The 15,924-nt window shown below is 40.2% G+C and overlaps 1 protein-coding gene across 8 annotated transcripts in view; it reads left to right on the top strand.

The window, feature by feature from the left end:
- Window positions 1–239: 239 nt before the first annotated feature.
- The window catches only part of ATP2B1 (ATPase plasma membrane Ca2+ transporting 1), a 122,660-nt gene continuing 106,975 nt past the window's right edge, over window positions 240–15,924 (top strand). For 3 of the 8 annotated variants that reach the window (XM_054027884.1, XM_054027828.1, XM_054027890.1), the window contains exon 1: window positions 240–328. The gene's annotated coding sequence lies outside the window, so the exon portion shown is untranslated. Of the gene's footprint in view, window positions 388–663; window positions 752–960; window positions 1,048–1,688; window positions 2,085–15,924 lie in introns of those variants that run through there. The other 5 variants (XM_054027853.1, XM_054027877.1, XM_054027836.1 and 2 more) reach the window with 5 other exon arrangements.

Here is a 15,924-nt window from a genome sequence, read left to right as displayed (position 1 = left end):
ACGGGGATGGCCGGGGGGTTTTAAGGCGGGGGAGGGGCAGAGCGCACTGCACCCGCCCCCTCCCCGAAGAGAAGCTCGTAGCAAAGTCACCGACAAGCCCGCCGGGCCCCATCAAACGCCTCGGCCCGGCCCACACACGTCATGGAAACAAGCACGTCATCGCCCAACAGCCAATGGGAGAGGGGGGAGGCGGGGAGAGCGCCTGGCTCCGCCCACTCCCCCTTTTCCCGGCGGAGGCTCCTCCCTCTCCTCCCCCATTGAAGGCGCCGCACGTCTGGAGCCCCTTCACCCGAACAAGACCCCTGTCATGTGACCGCCGGGACGAGGGGTAGGAAGCGGCAGTTGCAGTGTGGGGAGGGGGTGGCTCGGCGAGCAGCGAACGAGTGAGTGAGTGACGGGGGGAGACGGGCTGCTCTGCCCTGCAGCCCGGCCAGGAGGTGGCGGCGGGAGCGGTTACTCTGCAGGGCTGGGGCTCCGCGGCGCGAAGGGTGCTGCTGAGCCGGTGCTGGTAGGGGCCGAGCCGCCGCGGGGCGCGTGCGAGGGTGAAGCCGCTGCCTGCCGGGGGTGGGACTGGGGCCCGCCCCCCTCATTGCCTTCCCCCCGTTGGCGGGGCGGGGCGGGGCTGGCCACCCGGAGCAGGGCGGGGGACGCGGGCACCTTGTGCGCCGAGCAGGCGGCGGCAGCAGCTGCAGCGGCAGATTCCCGGTGCGTCCGGAGGCGCCGTCCAGCGTGCGGTTGTGCAGCGGCCGAGGTAAGCGGCAGCCCCGGAGCCAGTAGCTGGAGTATCAGCCGGCCCCGAGGCAGGGCAGCGCCCCCTCCAGCCGCCGGGTGCAGGGGCGGAGCTGCGGCTGCTTTCCGCCCGCCTGCTCTGTGGGCTCAGCGCCTTTGCCCCCGTGGGGTGGCCGCTAACCCCTGCAGCGGGCTGCTGCGCTGTATCCGGGGCGCCGTGTGACCTTGAGGGCGGCCGATACGGGGGTCTCCCCCTGCCTGGACTCCTGCGCGGGGCGGGCGTTGCTGCAGCTCGGACCCTCCTAGGGAGGAGACGGGGTAAGCGGCGCCGGCGTTGTGTGACATGTGTGCTGGGCTGGGTGATTGGGGGGCTGCAGCTGCCTCTTCCCCCTCCCATCTCCCCCGGCAGCACTGGCAGTGCCGAGCCCGGCTACTCCAGTGGGCGCAGAGGCGCTGTTCGCCGTGCGAGCTCCCTCCCTTCCCGGGTGCACACACCATAGGTGGTGCTTAGCCCCTGTTCCCTGCCGGGTTAAGTAGTTGGGATTAGTCGTCTGCTGCTGCACGGCATGATCATCCTCAGCCTGCCTCCTTGCCAGCCCTGCATGGAGCCAGCTAGCCTCCGCTGGCCTGGGGCGGGGGAGACGGCGCTTGTAGCTGAGGGTCTCTGCCTTTTCAGTTGCCCTAGCAGACTCCCCTCCCCCCGGCCTTCCGCCGCTTTGTCTTGTGGGCAACTCCCCAGTCCAGGTTAGTTAAGAGCAGGCAAAGAGGCAGACAGAAATTCCCCCCTTTACCCCAGCGGACTTGCTGTTCTGATTTATTAATGGCTAGACGGACTCTGTGTGTTTTGATTCTGGACTAGGATGAAGGCATCTCTGCAACGCCTCTGAAATAGAGGAAGGACCATTGAGGCTGCTTTCAGCAGATTGCGGGAGGGCGTTTGTGTGAGCAGGGTGATGTCCTTCTTGTCCCACTTAGTAGCAGGAAGTGTCTCTAACGGTGGCGCTTGTATGACAGTGTCATCCTCAGCCAAATGGTGTATGTAACCTTTGGATGTTACACCACGTGAGTTTATGAAGAGGCCTTAATACTGGGGGATGATTGCTGCCTGTCGCAGAAGGGAGTGCTGCTGCTCATTCTGGAGTGAGAGGGGATGGGGGCATTCAGAAGATGGTGACTGGGAGAATATCTCACCGATGTCAGAGCAATTTTATTTTCCCTGCTGATGTGAAAGTCTAGAAGTTGGAAGAACTTCTGATAGGATTTCAGGAAGAAGCTTGTTGGGCATAAGCTTTATCAACTAGGTTTCCAGTGACCTTGGAGGCATTTCGTTTATCATATTTTTCCCCACTTGCAATGTAAGTGATTCCTACCAAAATAACTAGCAGTGTCTGCCTTAATTTGTCAAAACTAGGACATTTAAGGCTAAGAAGTGTCCCGGATGTCTCAATTTGACTAGCTGTTAATATAAGGGTCTTTGAATAGTGGCCAGTTTTAATATGATCTACATTGCCATTGTGGGGGTGAATTAAGGACAGCGTTCTGAACTCAGCATGAAACTTGTTACAGCATAATTCATTTAAATGTTTCTTCTTTCGTTTCATTTTTTGTAAACTTTAAATATAAGAAGGATGAAAGATATACAGTAACAATTGTTAGACTATTTTTATATTGACTTTAACCACCCCCCCAACAAAATAGAAGACGAAAGAAACAACCAAGTTGTTCTCTGAAACTGAAGTTGTTGTATGCTGCCTTCAGCATAAAACTTATTTTTGGATAATTTTTTCAAGAGCTACCTATCAAAACTCGAAAGCTTATTTTGTAAACAAAGCATTAAGTGGACTTGTGTTGTGTTAATTACATTTAAAGCTGCTGCACTTTAGCTTAGGGGAAGGGTCATTAGTATCTGGGCCCAAAACATGGTGGGGTTGGGGTTCTGGAAGACTCTTGAGAGGTCCCTCAGTAAAATTATAAAACATGTTCTGGGAATGAAGTTCAAATAAGATGTACCCTTACAACATTAATATCTCATCATTTTTAACAAAATACTTGTACACTTGTGGGAAGGGGTACAGCAGTGTGCAAATCTCTGGAAAAAACACAGCTATAAATGTTTACAGGTGCTTCTGCAATTGAGAGTTTAAAAAACTTTTTGTTAAATGACCTTGATAGTTTCGTTTGCCATTTTTTTTTCTGTTCCATTTAGGAAGCAGGCAGTAACTGTCTCACTATAGCTAGTGAAAAAATTGTTCAGAATTACTAGTTGTGTTTTTTTTTTTTTTTTTTTTTAACTTTTCAGGAACTTGTCCAAATTTTGCATTTATGGTATTTGGAACAATGAGTAAACTTTTTGTATATCCTTAAGCCATTGGTGTCTCTCTTGGCAGAAATGGCTTCCAGCGTACTAAACTTAAATACTTATGGCATAATGAATGGAAACTTTTTTTTAGTGCATAAGTGGAAGAAGTGGTCACTTAATAGTAGAGCACAAAAATAGCTTTAACCCCCCCACCACCATGGTTTAAAGTGTGAAATCGCAGGTTTGGAACCAACATTGTGGGGTGCTTATTTTCTTATCACTCCTGGTTTCCCTTTACTGGTACCAGGCTACTGTGATGGTAGTTGCGTTTTTTCATGTAGATAAGAATTCAGTTTGCTCAAATAGTAGGGGACTAGTAGGTCCAAGCTACTGCTAATATGGGCAAAACCACTTTTTTTTTTTCTAGGCAGTATGCCAGTGTACCCCAATTCTTAACTGCAATCCTTTACTATATTAGTCAAATTCCTACTGAGCAGAGACTGTCAAATATGCTGCTTATGCTGTGGATAATGGAGACCACAAAATTAATCTTCACTTTTGATGCAAGTGAAATGAACTAACTATATTTTACAGGGACTTGTGCTTTACCCAACTCTTGCTATTTTTCTGGATATTATGACATTATTCTTCATCACTTACCTTAAAAACGCGCTTGGAAATTTAAAGCGGAATTTTGTCTAGTGTCACTATCTCAATTCATAAGCAGTATAGGTAGAACCTTTCAGTCTGTCAGATGTTAAATTTTGAGGATTTCAGTTGCTGTATTATGGTTTAATAGTATTTTTGCTCAACTTCTGAAAAATGCTGTAAGACCTCTGCTAAGGTAAACTTGTAAATGCTTATGAAGATCTTGCGTAATGAAACACAACTCTAAGCTGTCTACTTATTTGAACCATGCAGAACATATATGCAGTTTGGCTAGACACGAGGGGAGAAGATAAGCTGCAAGTACTCAAAGGATGGAAATGCCAAGGAAGGAGAAGAAATTGAGGTGGCTCTACATGATATGGTCTAGAGAACTGGGATAAAAATGAGTGAAGGAAAATCTTTAAAACTAACATGAAGACCACCACCTAGTTAAGGAACTGTAGATGTGGGGAATAGTACACCTAGGAGATGTGGTAGAAATTATGCTGCCTGAGTAACTGCAAAATGATGGTAAAGCAGTTATGCCATAGGGAATAATTCTGTGTTGGCACATAGATGGACAAGATAACCTAGTCTTTTCCAACTCAAATTTTTCATTAATATAAAGTAAATATTAATGGCACTCAAGTATTCTTTAGACAACTAAAATGTCACTGGACCTCAGTGCAGTAGAACTTCAGATAGACATTTGGATGTGCAAATTTTTCATGGATATAAGGCTTTTAATAAAACCATGCAACATAAACAAGAGATACCTACATTGTTCAAAAATATACAACGTTATTACATTTTAACTACTAGTTTACTATGTTCTTAACCACTTTAATTTTGTAAATTTTCTAAATTAAATATAAAAAGAAATTCATACTTAATCTTGTTGCATATACTTAATATTTCTAAATACTTTCTATAAGTGAATTAGAATGGTTTTAACAGATTTTTTTCAGGGTATACACTATCTTCATTGTTTAAAGGAGAAACAGCACAATACAATGAAGTGTAAGAAGGGTGTTTATTCTTAAACAGATTCTGTTTTTGGCAACTGAAACTGGTTCCAGCTTAAAGTAAACTAATAGAGGAAGATAAGCAGACCGTTTGTCTCTAGGCTTTTAAATGTAAACTTTATATGATAAGAGAAAATACCATGAATCTGTCATGCGCTAACTGAAGAAGAGATTGGTAACAAGTTTGCTCCCCAAAAGAGAACCAGTACAGTCTTGAATTAAAATCTAATAACAACTAGGCTCTTTAGTAATCTTAAGAACTTGCTTTGATAATCCATCTGCATTTTTACAATGGATTTAATTAAACTGTTGTATTAATATTCCATAATCAAACATCTTTCTATCCTAATTTTTGTGGTTTTATCAACTAGATGACTGTATTTTGCTTATGGATTGAGACTAGCAGTTTCTAGTAACCTACTATGGTGGGCCCAAAACTCACTCGTCTTGAAATGAGTTCTAGAGAACTATAGTCCTTACACCTATTTATCATACTGAATAACTTCCCTCTTGAAGGTACCAATTTCTTTTTTGTGGCACAAAAATGATAAATGTTAAAATAGGGCAAAATATGTATTTCTAATCACTTTATCCATCTGGCTTTACAGTGAAGTAAGTGCTGCTGCTGCTTATTGGAAACCAGATGCCTCAGTCTAAAAATCAAAATAGATAACTGGTTTATTGACACATTCTTATCTGGAAGATGTTTGGCTTGTTTAGAATTATTAACACTGAGTTCTGCATGAAAACTCTTCTATCATTATTCATTTTCTTGAGCGATTAACTATTGTGTGGTTGCAACACTATCTTCTTCTCGTGTGAAACTTGGATCACCTGATATTAAAATAAGCTGAATGTAGCTGTCAGGCTTCTTTTCTTATTCACCATTCCTCTGTCTTTGCCCAAAAATAATCCTTGGGAAAAGAGAAAAGTTGCCGTTTCCTACTTTATATTTTTTTTACCATGTAATTTACAATGAGGGACGCAGAGGGTTATTAACTCAATCTTAAGCCTGCATAGGTTCTTGCATCTGACTGTATTATAAATAAGACTAGATTCAGTATCTCTGTGGAACATGGCAGCACAGCAACATTGTACAACAGTTTAAGAGACAAATATAGGGGGAAGTACTATTACAATGAATACAGCAAGTGGGAGAACTTAAGAAGACTCAGTCAGCTAACTTGCCTTGGACCTGGGATAGAGGTTTTTAAACATGAGATCATTAACTCCCCTACATTGGGAGTCAGATAATAGGCTGGAACTTGTCCACATTATGTTTTTGTATAGCTTGCCTAACACTAGTAGATTTTTTTTTTTTCCCCAGAATTTAAGATATAAAACTTGCATTGCGAGTCCTTATGACTGAAGACACCCTTCCCAATCTCAGCTGAGTGAAACTGATGTCGCTATGTCTAAGTAATTGTTTCAGGATGTGTGCAGGAATGTGAATTCTGCTGGCCTTGATAAATCTGACTTTTAATGCCAAATGCTGATTCTGAATATCAATATTACCTTTTTACTCACTTAGTTGATGGTACGGTGAAGGAGTGGAGTACACTAGGTTGGGGGTTGAAAGTTCCTGCATGGGAATGCAGGGAAGAGTATAGGAGAGTCAAAAGAATAAGGAAGAGGGATAGAAACAAAGGATAGAAATAAGGATGGGACATTAGGAAAGTATATTATGAATGAATGTGACATGGTGCTGAACAAACAATAACTATATAGGTACCATATCCTCCCCTTCACTTCTGTACAGACCTATTACTGACATCAGTGGGCATTCCTCTGTTTGAGGAGTGTTTAGTCCTGAACTTAAACCATGATTTATGGGCCATAATTAAACACAACATTCCGTTCTTGCTTCCAAATATTTGACACTCTGCTGTAGACTGTTAAGAGCTTGCTTAAAATCCCATTTGAAAAAAGGATCTCTCATCACAGTGACTCCAAACATTATATTGGTGTAATGGCTTTACACCAACTTGGAGGAATGCTATTTCCTGAAGTGCCTGTTTGTTTTGTTTTTGTTCCCCCTTTAGAATCCTTCACAATTCAGAACCCGGCCAACCTTGCTCAAGTCCAAGAGCCACAATCCAAGGTGGTATAGCTGTAATAGAGGATACCAAGGAAGGAGAAAATGTGCCAGGTTTTTGACGCACTGTTGATTAAGAGTTCTAAACATGGGACTTTTTTTGTTAGCACTTACAGTGAAGAACAGTGAACAGATCATGATAAAATCTTGTATTGGACATACAATCTTGGGTGGATATAATTGTAAATATATCTAAATAACTAGCAATAACCAAAATTTAGAGTTAAAAGAAACACTCAACTTGCTTGTATTGTCCATCTCATTCGTGTATTATATCAGAACACTACTAGGGGAACTTAAAGTTCATTTGAGGTAAAGTTTTCAGAGTCACTTTACTGACTTAGAACCTCTAGTCACTGCTCAAAATGAAATTTGGGCTCCTAAGACTGAGTGCTTCTGAAAACTTCATCCTATTTTTGTTAACATTCTCTTTAAAACCTATAGGGATGTTGAGGATTTTTAAATGTATAGTGTGTGTGTGTAGTATATACATATACTTTACATATTCAAAAAATCTTGTATGCATGCAATCCTGTATATTTCACACTGATGTGTAAGTACTACAAACTGTCTGGTCTCTGCTAGGACTCTTTTTCAGGAAGGTGAAGTTAGGGTAAAATCTATGATCTTGAGGTTTGGATGTCACGTCTACTTTCAGGTGAATAGAGGCATGGTCCTTCACCTGTGCAGATGTGTCAAGAACTTGATACCTTCAGTATTGTCACTTACAGGTGGAATACTTTTTATATCACTGAGAGGAATGTGATGTTAACTCTAAGGTAGGTATAGGAGATACCTACCACCCTCAAAAACACTTCCATGGAACCTGTAATCTGCTACCCTAGCTTGTGCCCTTACACTTTCACTTAAAGATAAGGTGGCAGGAGAGAATACTACATTATTCAGTTGTGATCACCAGGTGTACAGTATCTGATCTATGGATCAGGGACCTTATTTGCTCCACATTCTTACGGTGCTGAACAGAAACACTTGACAGACAACTTTTCATTACTGTTTATATTTAAAAGGAGAGGGGGTCATTTGGGCACTTTTGCTTTATGTTGCTATCAGGCTCTCAGGTTGTTAGGATCCAGATGCTGAAAGGTCATGTTGGTCTTTTGTCTTATTCAGATCTTATGGCTCTTCTTCACTGAAATATCCCCCATGCTTGCATTCCACTTAATTGACTTTTGGCTTGTTAGACTTTTTAGATGTGCCGTAAGTGATGCTTGAAAGAACGTAGTTAAATATAGGGTTTTGTGCTGAATAACTTAAAGAACCTTGGGACATAGGTGACTTTGTGTAAAAGCATGTCATGTCAGAGGTGTAGCCAGACCATAACTGCGTGAGTGGAGCTGCCCCATGGGGCAGGAGCTGCTGCTGCAGAACGAGGTGCAGAGTGGGCTTAGTCTCTTGGCCTTGGCCTCTCCTCTGCACTGGACTGGGAGAAGTGTAAGTTTGCTTAGGGCCCAGTGATGGGTTATTGCAGCCTTTCTCCTAATATCTCTATTTTAAAAAAAGATAGGCCATGCTTTTTTTCCTATAGCTGTTGGTAGTCTTCAGTGACAGCAGTGTTTATCAGAGGTTTGAAGCTGGTGTACAGAGACTTCTGGCATAATGTAATCTCCCCTTTTAGGTTAAAGGCTGGTATGAGTCAATTTTTTTAAATATCTGTTTGAATGCCTTGGATCTGCTTGGCCTTTGTCAATAAGGAAAAAATACTGACCGTGCTAGAGCATAGACTGCATTGGTTGTGTTGGTAGATCCTCTTCTGCTAATGTATTGAGATCAGGTGTCAGTGCTGATGTTCGAGCTGTCTGTTCTATCTATTCAATCTCAACTATGAGCTAGTTCCTTTTCCTGCAAATGCTAGTGTAGATGGGGCTGCCTTTAAGTGTCTTAATTCTAATCTTGCATCTCTGCAGAAAGCTTTTTGGTAACTAATCTTCTGCCCGAGGGTTCTTGGGAGGGGTTGTGCAGGGTCCTTTCTTCTTTAGAAGTGTGCAAATATTCATTAGGAGCATTAGCAAGTAGATCTAGGTGAATAATTTTTTATTTTATTTTTTCAGTTTGCTCACAGTTCCAGAAATCAAAGTTTCATTTTTGGGATGTACCAACACCTCTCTGTGTATGTGTGTGTGTGTGTGTGTGTGTTTGTGTGTGTGTAAACTTCCAATAAATCAGAAAACATAGTTTGAGCAGACTTGAAATTTTTGGTTTCAATTTCAGGCACTCTGCTAAACGCAAAAGAGGATTAGATTCACACAATGGCTGGAGGGCAAAGGGGTGATTTCCTTATAAGTGTTAGCCCGGTGTTTAGGGTACTCACCTAGGGTGCAGATGGGGGACAGAGGCATTTCCCCGCTTCTGCCTGATATGGAGAAGGAATTTGAACTTGGGTTTCCCACAATGCAAGAGACTACCCTAGCCATTGAGCTATGGGATGGTCTGGTGAGGATCTTCCTCAGTTTCTCCTGTTGAAGCTGTTCCTCTTTCCTTGGCCCAATGATTTGTCACTCATGACGAATACTGTGAATTGCCCCATGAATGGTCCATGTTTATCGTCAGGAACAGCTTCTCATGAGGGATTGAGGATCCTCCCACCCCCCGCCCCAAATAACCCATAGCTTGGTGGCTATTGCACTCTCCTGCAGTATGGGAGACCCAAGTTCAAATCGCCATATCCGACAAATGGAGGAATCTAACCTGGGACTTCCATGTTCCTGGTGAGGCACCTAATCACTTGGCTAAAACTCATGAGGCTGGCTCCAGCATCTTCTCAGCAGGTCACTTGGTGATTCCAGCCCATAAAATCAGAATTTCAGTAATGTAAAAAACTGTTTTGTGTTGACTCTACTGAAACAGTTTTGATGAAACTGCAAAAAAATTTAAAATATTTGGCAAATCTGACATAAATGAATTTACTGATAGTTTTAGGTTTATTGAAGCTTCCCCCCCCCCCCCCCCAACAAATTACTTGCTGAAAAAGATCTCATCTAGCTCTATTGGTAAAGAGGCATTAAATACAGTATTAAGGTGCAGCTCAACCTCACCAACCCAGTCAGCTGTCAAATGCTTTCTACAATGGTAGACATTTGGATATACTGTAGTAAGGGCTTGCTGTCTGAAAGTCGGTCTGGAGAAGACTAAACTGATGTTAGTAGGCTAGGGAAGCAAGTGGAAGATACGGCAAATTGTTAATGCCCTTTCCTACAATTACTTATATCTACCCTCTCAGATAGTTAAGTAAAGCAGAGCCCAGGGTAGACTTAATATACATATGGCCAGGAGTTAATCAGTTTCTCCTGGGAACCACTGCTACAGTGTTCCATCCTGTAGTCACCTCACAATTAAACTAGTGCAATATGCATAGGTCTGCTGATTCCTTTAGTATTCTTTGGTAGAATGGGGCTGGCTCATAATTTTCAAACTTAAATAATTTTTTTTCTATTGGATCAAGTATGAAATGGTCTCTAGAGCATATTGTTTGATTTGTGTTACAGGAATGCCTGAAGAGTCTGTGTGTGAGAGAGAAGGAGGGGTAAGGGATCATCAGTGTTATGTAAAACTTACATTGCCCCATAACTTCTATTGTATTGAGGAATTTAATTAAAATATACATAACTCTTACAGAAGTTTCTTGGGTGGTTGGACAGGGATAGTTAGGGTTCTTAAAAGCTGGGAAGATATGGGAGGTAGTTTTAGGTTACGGAGATAAATGCTGTCTGGATGTTAAAATGCTCTGTAAAAAAAAAAAAAAAAAAAAAAAAAAATTAATGTTGACACAAACTTGCATATTTTATAAGTTAGAATAAAAACCTCATTGAGATGAATGGCAGCAGTTAATATCTTAGCTATTGTTTCAGGCTGCTTCCAGACTTGCACTGGTTTTAGACCGTTTAACTTCTTCTTCTTTTTTTTTTTAAACTGGGGAAAACACTGGTGCATGCTCTTATTTTGATTTAAATCTGGTTTTCTTCAGTTTAAGTAGATGAAATACAGAGTTAATCTGGTTTAAACTAAAATGTATCTACATGACCCCTTGCTTTGGTTGAACTAAACTGATTTAAAGTAACACCTTTAAAATAAACTGAAGCTTATTCATGTATGCAAGACTATTGTCTAATCTAAGAAAGTTGCACTGGTTTAACTTGTTTTAAATGTATTTAAATTTATCTAATTAAATCAGTGTGAACTTAAACAAACTTAACCCTTACTGAACATGTTAAAACAATTGAAGCAAGAATTAAATCTGTTTTAGATTTTAAAATCATTAATCTAGTTAAACCAGCACAACTCTTCTAGAATAGGCGAGGCCTTAGGCAGACATCACTGACTTGGCTCACATTTGCAACTCTTTTTTTTCTGCGCAACCATAAGGTTTGGAAACTCAAATGAAAGCTTGAGTTCTGGTGTGAAATTCTGTGCTAAGGGGTGTATTTAGATAGCTAAGTGGATGCAAATAACAAGGAGCTTGGGTCTTAAGTTTTTAAATTGAAGTGGTGTGGAGTGTAAATCCTGCTTGCTAAGGAGTTTCTCACCATATGTATGACATTGGTTGTCTTTTGAGCTGCGCCAGTCTTCTGAGATGAGTTTGACTTTTTTATCTATAAATTACCAAATGATCAAAGGCTAGCATATGTGAGAGGTTCTTTCTGTCCTTGCCATTCTGATGCAGTTGTGGTCAGTAGAGACACTCAAGCTGGAGGCCCCAGACCAGACATTGAAAGAAAAGAGGGTTAGGAGAGGACTATTGGCATTCACTTCTGATACTCCTTTTTTCATTCACCCCTATCCTTAGTCTGAAGTAGCCCTGATCATTCATCCTTCAGGGTATTCTGCAAAGCCTGTCTCTCTCTCTTCCTCTTCCCAGGATTTTAAGGAATGGACACAATGAGAGTTGATATTTGTGGTGGTGGTACGTTTTTGCAAGTGAGCAGTTGACTTTTCAGTCTACTCTGTTTATGATTGTACTCAATGCTATGTCAAAGGGAACCCTGGATAGGAACTCTGTACTTCCTACACTCAAACAGTCTAAGGTTACCTAAGATTGAAAATTTAAAACAAAAATACTATGCTAATTTCAGCTAGCCTCAAAGCACAGGAAATCCGCTTCAGATGGAGAAGTGCTACTGATGGGGGCTTGAAGGGGAATCTTCAAGTTTCTAAAATGGTATTACAATGCCTTTTTTTTTTTTTTTTTTTTTTTTAGCATGTGGGCTAGTCAATCTAAAACTAAATTTTTTTTTAATATATTTGTATTTGGGGAATCTTTATGAAGCTCTTCTCTTCGAAACTTCATGAGCTAAAAACTAGAGAGGTAAGACAAAACAAGAGTTTGTAAGCATACTAAATTTTGTGTATATAAAATTCAATACATTGGGTAAATATGCCGTTTACTCCTATAGTTATATGCAAGAAGGTAGTAGGGTAGTATTAGTTTGATGCTACCTTGATTAGATTGTTGTAAGTTAAGGCTTCTCTACATTTACAGTGCTGCTGTAGTAGTGAAAATGGCATGTATGCCAACGGGTTCCCATGGGCATAGGTACTCCACCTCCTTGAGAGGCAGTAGTTATGTTGACAGGAGGAGCCCTCACATCAACATAACGCTGTCTAAACTGGGGCTTAGATTGGTATACTTTTCCACACCCCTGAGCAATGTAGTTACACCGACATAAGTTGGTAGTGGTAGACCACATCTGAGTTTGACAGCTGTTTCACTGAGGAATCTGCTTCAGGCTCTTTACCTTGTTGTAAAAGTAGCTGAGCAATTAAATATGCCACTGTAGGTCATATTTATTTATTTTAACCCTTGTTTATGCTCCAAGTATCTAAGAAACTGGTTTTGGTTTGCATCTGCTAATATAATTGCATAGACCTTACTAATAGTCTAGATGTTAATCAAGGTGTATTTGTGTTCTGGTCTTAAAAAAATAAGGCAGTTAAACATCTAGCTAGCAGTGAAGACAATGTGTAGTTGGCTATAAAGCAGTTTTTTGTGATCTTACTAACCTGTTAGTGATTACCTGTAAAAAATAGTGTATGTACTTGGAGTGTGCTCTCAAATACTTACTTCAAATTTTAAGGCTCTCAAGTGAGAACTTTAAACAGCACTTCATGAATTGCTACCAATAGTAGTAAAACCTTTATCCAAGTAGGTGAAATGTGCCCAAAACTTCAGTTAGTGAGGGCAGCAGGTATATGCTTATATGTCTACTGTTACCGGGTGAATATATCACCAAAGTGTGTGCTAATTCCTGTTGTCTTGAATCAGTTTGGCAGACAGCATTAATTAACTGAATAAATAGGTTATCCTCTGTCACTTAGCATCCTGTGCATATGAAACTCTGTCATTGTTATCCGTTCTGCCTGTACTGAAAACTGTTGGGTATAAAATATTTGGATTCATGTTTACTTAATCAGAACTTCTGTTTCTATGCAGTCAAAATAGTGAAAACTCACAGGTAAGAGAATGGTCCCTTTGGTCTCTCTGAAAGTACAAAAATATTTAGTAATTTTTCACTCTCATTTAGCCATTTCAAAGGCACTCAAGACTTTCAATGCAAAACTGATCTGCCTTTTTATTTCTATCTCATCACCTGTCCCTTTCGACACACATCTGCTCAACTTTGTGAGGAAACCTACAATAACTAAAACCCGTTTTAAAATCAATTTCTGTATTTAAACAAGATCGCTATATTTTTGCAGTGGTTGTTCTTTAAATTTACAATTGTATCAGATTAACAGAGTGCAAAAATCAGCATGAATGTCCTGGTGTTGTCTACATACAAATTTGAACCAGTTTAACTAAAAAGTATGGTTTTAAGATTAAACCTCTGCAACCCTTGTGTCCTTGAGGAAGGATGCAAGGGAATAGATCAGTTTCAAGTTTTCAAGCATAGCTTATTAATTTGTGTGATTTGAAATTCCAATAATTAATAAATACTTTCTACAACATTCTCTTAACTGCTAAAAAGAGGACGAGGGACTGGAGGCAATCATGGCAGATAACTTATCCCTGTATGTATAAAGGACTTTGTGGCATCAACTGTTTTCTGGGTTTTTTTTTTTTTTTTTTTTTCCTCCCTCCCTCCCGTACTAATTACCACTGAGTGTTTATGCTGTAAAACAGCAATAAATGGTTAACTGTGTACATGAGAAATAGTCAAATTTAAAATCTGAACACTAAGAAAACTGCAGGTTCCAAATTCAGACTATAAGTCTTGTTTCTAAAACTCTAGAAATGTTTTCATGACTCTTTTATTTCAGTTTCAGAACTTGTATGAATTATCTGCATAAGATGAAAGAATGTCCTCATAGATTGATACTGAAAATTCTCAAAGCATTAATTTGGAGAAACACACAACAGCAAGTATATAGATTTTTGATATTTGAAAAGGATCTGTATTTTAATAGAAAACCGTAATGAATTTCCTGGAAAAAAACACTAAGGATATGGTCTTTAATTCAAATCCCTGTGCTTTTTGCAGCCCGAACACTACAGAATGGTAATGCAAGAGAATCAGAAATTGTTCTCTCTGTGAGCTGGAAGGGGAGGGACGCATAAATACTAGGTCTGTCAAGCTATTAAAAAAATTAATCACGCGATTAATCGCACTATTAATAGAATACCATTTATTTAAATATTTTTGGATGTTTTCTACATTTTCAAATATATTGATTTCAATTACAACACAGAATACAAAGTGTACAGTACCCACTTTATATTTATTTATTACAAATATTTGCACTATAAAAAATAAAATACAAGTTCTATAGTGCAATCTCTTTATAATGAAAGTTGAACTTACAAAGTAGAATTATGTACAAAAAGTAACTGCATTCAAAAATAAAATAAAATGTAAAACTTTAGAACCTACAAATCCACTCAGTCCTACTTCAGCCAATCACTCAGACAAACAAGATTAGTTACAATTTGCAGGAGATACTGCTGCCCACGTCTTGTTTACAGTGTCACCTGAAAGTGAGAACAAATGTTCTGCTGGCACTGTTGTAGCTAGCATCGCAAGATATTTACATGCCAGATGTGCTAAAGATTCATATGTCCCTTCATGCTTCAAACACCATTCCAGAAGACCTGCATCCATGCTGATGATCATTTCTGCTCGATAACGATGTAAAGCAGCACGGATTGACGCATATTCATTTTCCTCATCTGAGTCAGATGCCACCAGCAGAAGATTGATTTTCTTCTTTGGTGGTTTGGGTTCTGTAGCTTCCGCGTCGGAGTGTTGCTCTTTTAAGACAGCTGAAAGCATGCTCCACGCCTCGTCCCTCTCAGATTTTGGAAGGCACTTCAGATTCTTAAACCTTGGGTCAAGTGCAGTATCTATCCTTAGAAATCTCACATTGGTACCTTCTTTGCATTTTGTCAAATCTGCTGTGAAAGTGTTCTTAAAACGAACATATGCTGGGTCATCATCCGAGACTGCTATAACATGAAATTATGTAGCAGAATGTGGGTAAAACCGAACAGGAGACTTACAATTCTCCCACAAGGAGTTCAGTCAAAAATTTTATTAGCATATTATTTTAAATGAGCATCATCAGCATGGAAGCATGTCGTCTGGAATATTGCTGAAGCATGAAGGTGCATATGAATGTTTAGCACATCTGGCACATAAATATCTTGCAACGCTGGCTACAGAAGTGCCATGCGAACACCTGTTCTCACTTTCAGGTGACATTGTAAATAAGAAGCGGTCAGCAGTATCTTCTGTAAATGTAAACAAACTTGTTTGTCTTAGCAATTGGCTGAACAAGAAGTAGGACTGAGTGAACTTGTAGGCTCTAAAGTTTCACGTTATTTTGTTTGTGTTTTTATGTAACAAAAAATCTACATTTGTAAGTTACGCTTTCACAATAGAGATTGCGCTACAGTACTTGTATGAGGTGAATTGAAAAATACTATTTCTTTTATCATTTTTACAGTGCAGGTATTTAGAATAAAAAATAAAGTGAGCCTTGTACACTTAGTATTCTGTGTTGTAATAGAAATCAATATATTTGAAAATGTAGAAAAACATCCAAAATATTAAATAGAATACCAATTGAAATTTATTAAACAGTGCAATTAATTGCGATTTTTTTTTTAAAATTTTTTG

Source organism: Malaclemys terrapin, chromosome 1 (assembly GCF_027887155.1).
Source record: "Malaclemys terrapin pileata isolate rMalTer1 chromosome 1, rMalTer1.hap1, whole genome shotgun sequence".
Lineage (NCBI taxonomy): Eukaryota > Metazoa > Chordata > Testudines > Emydidae > Malaclemys > Malaclemys terrapin.
Note: the sequence above shows the minus strand (reverse complement) of the source record. Positions and strands in the feature narration are given on the sequence as shown.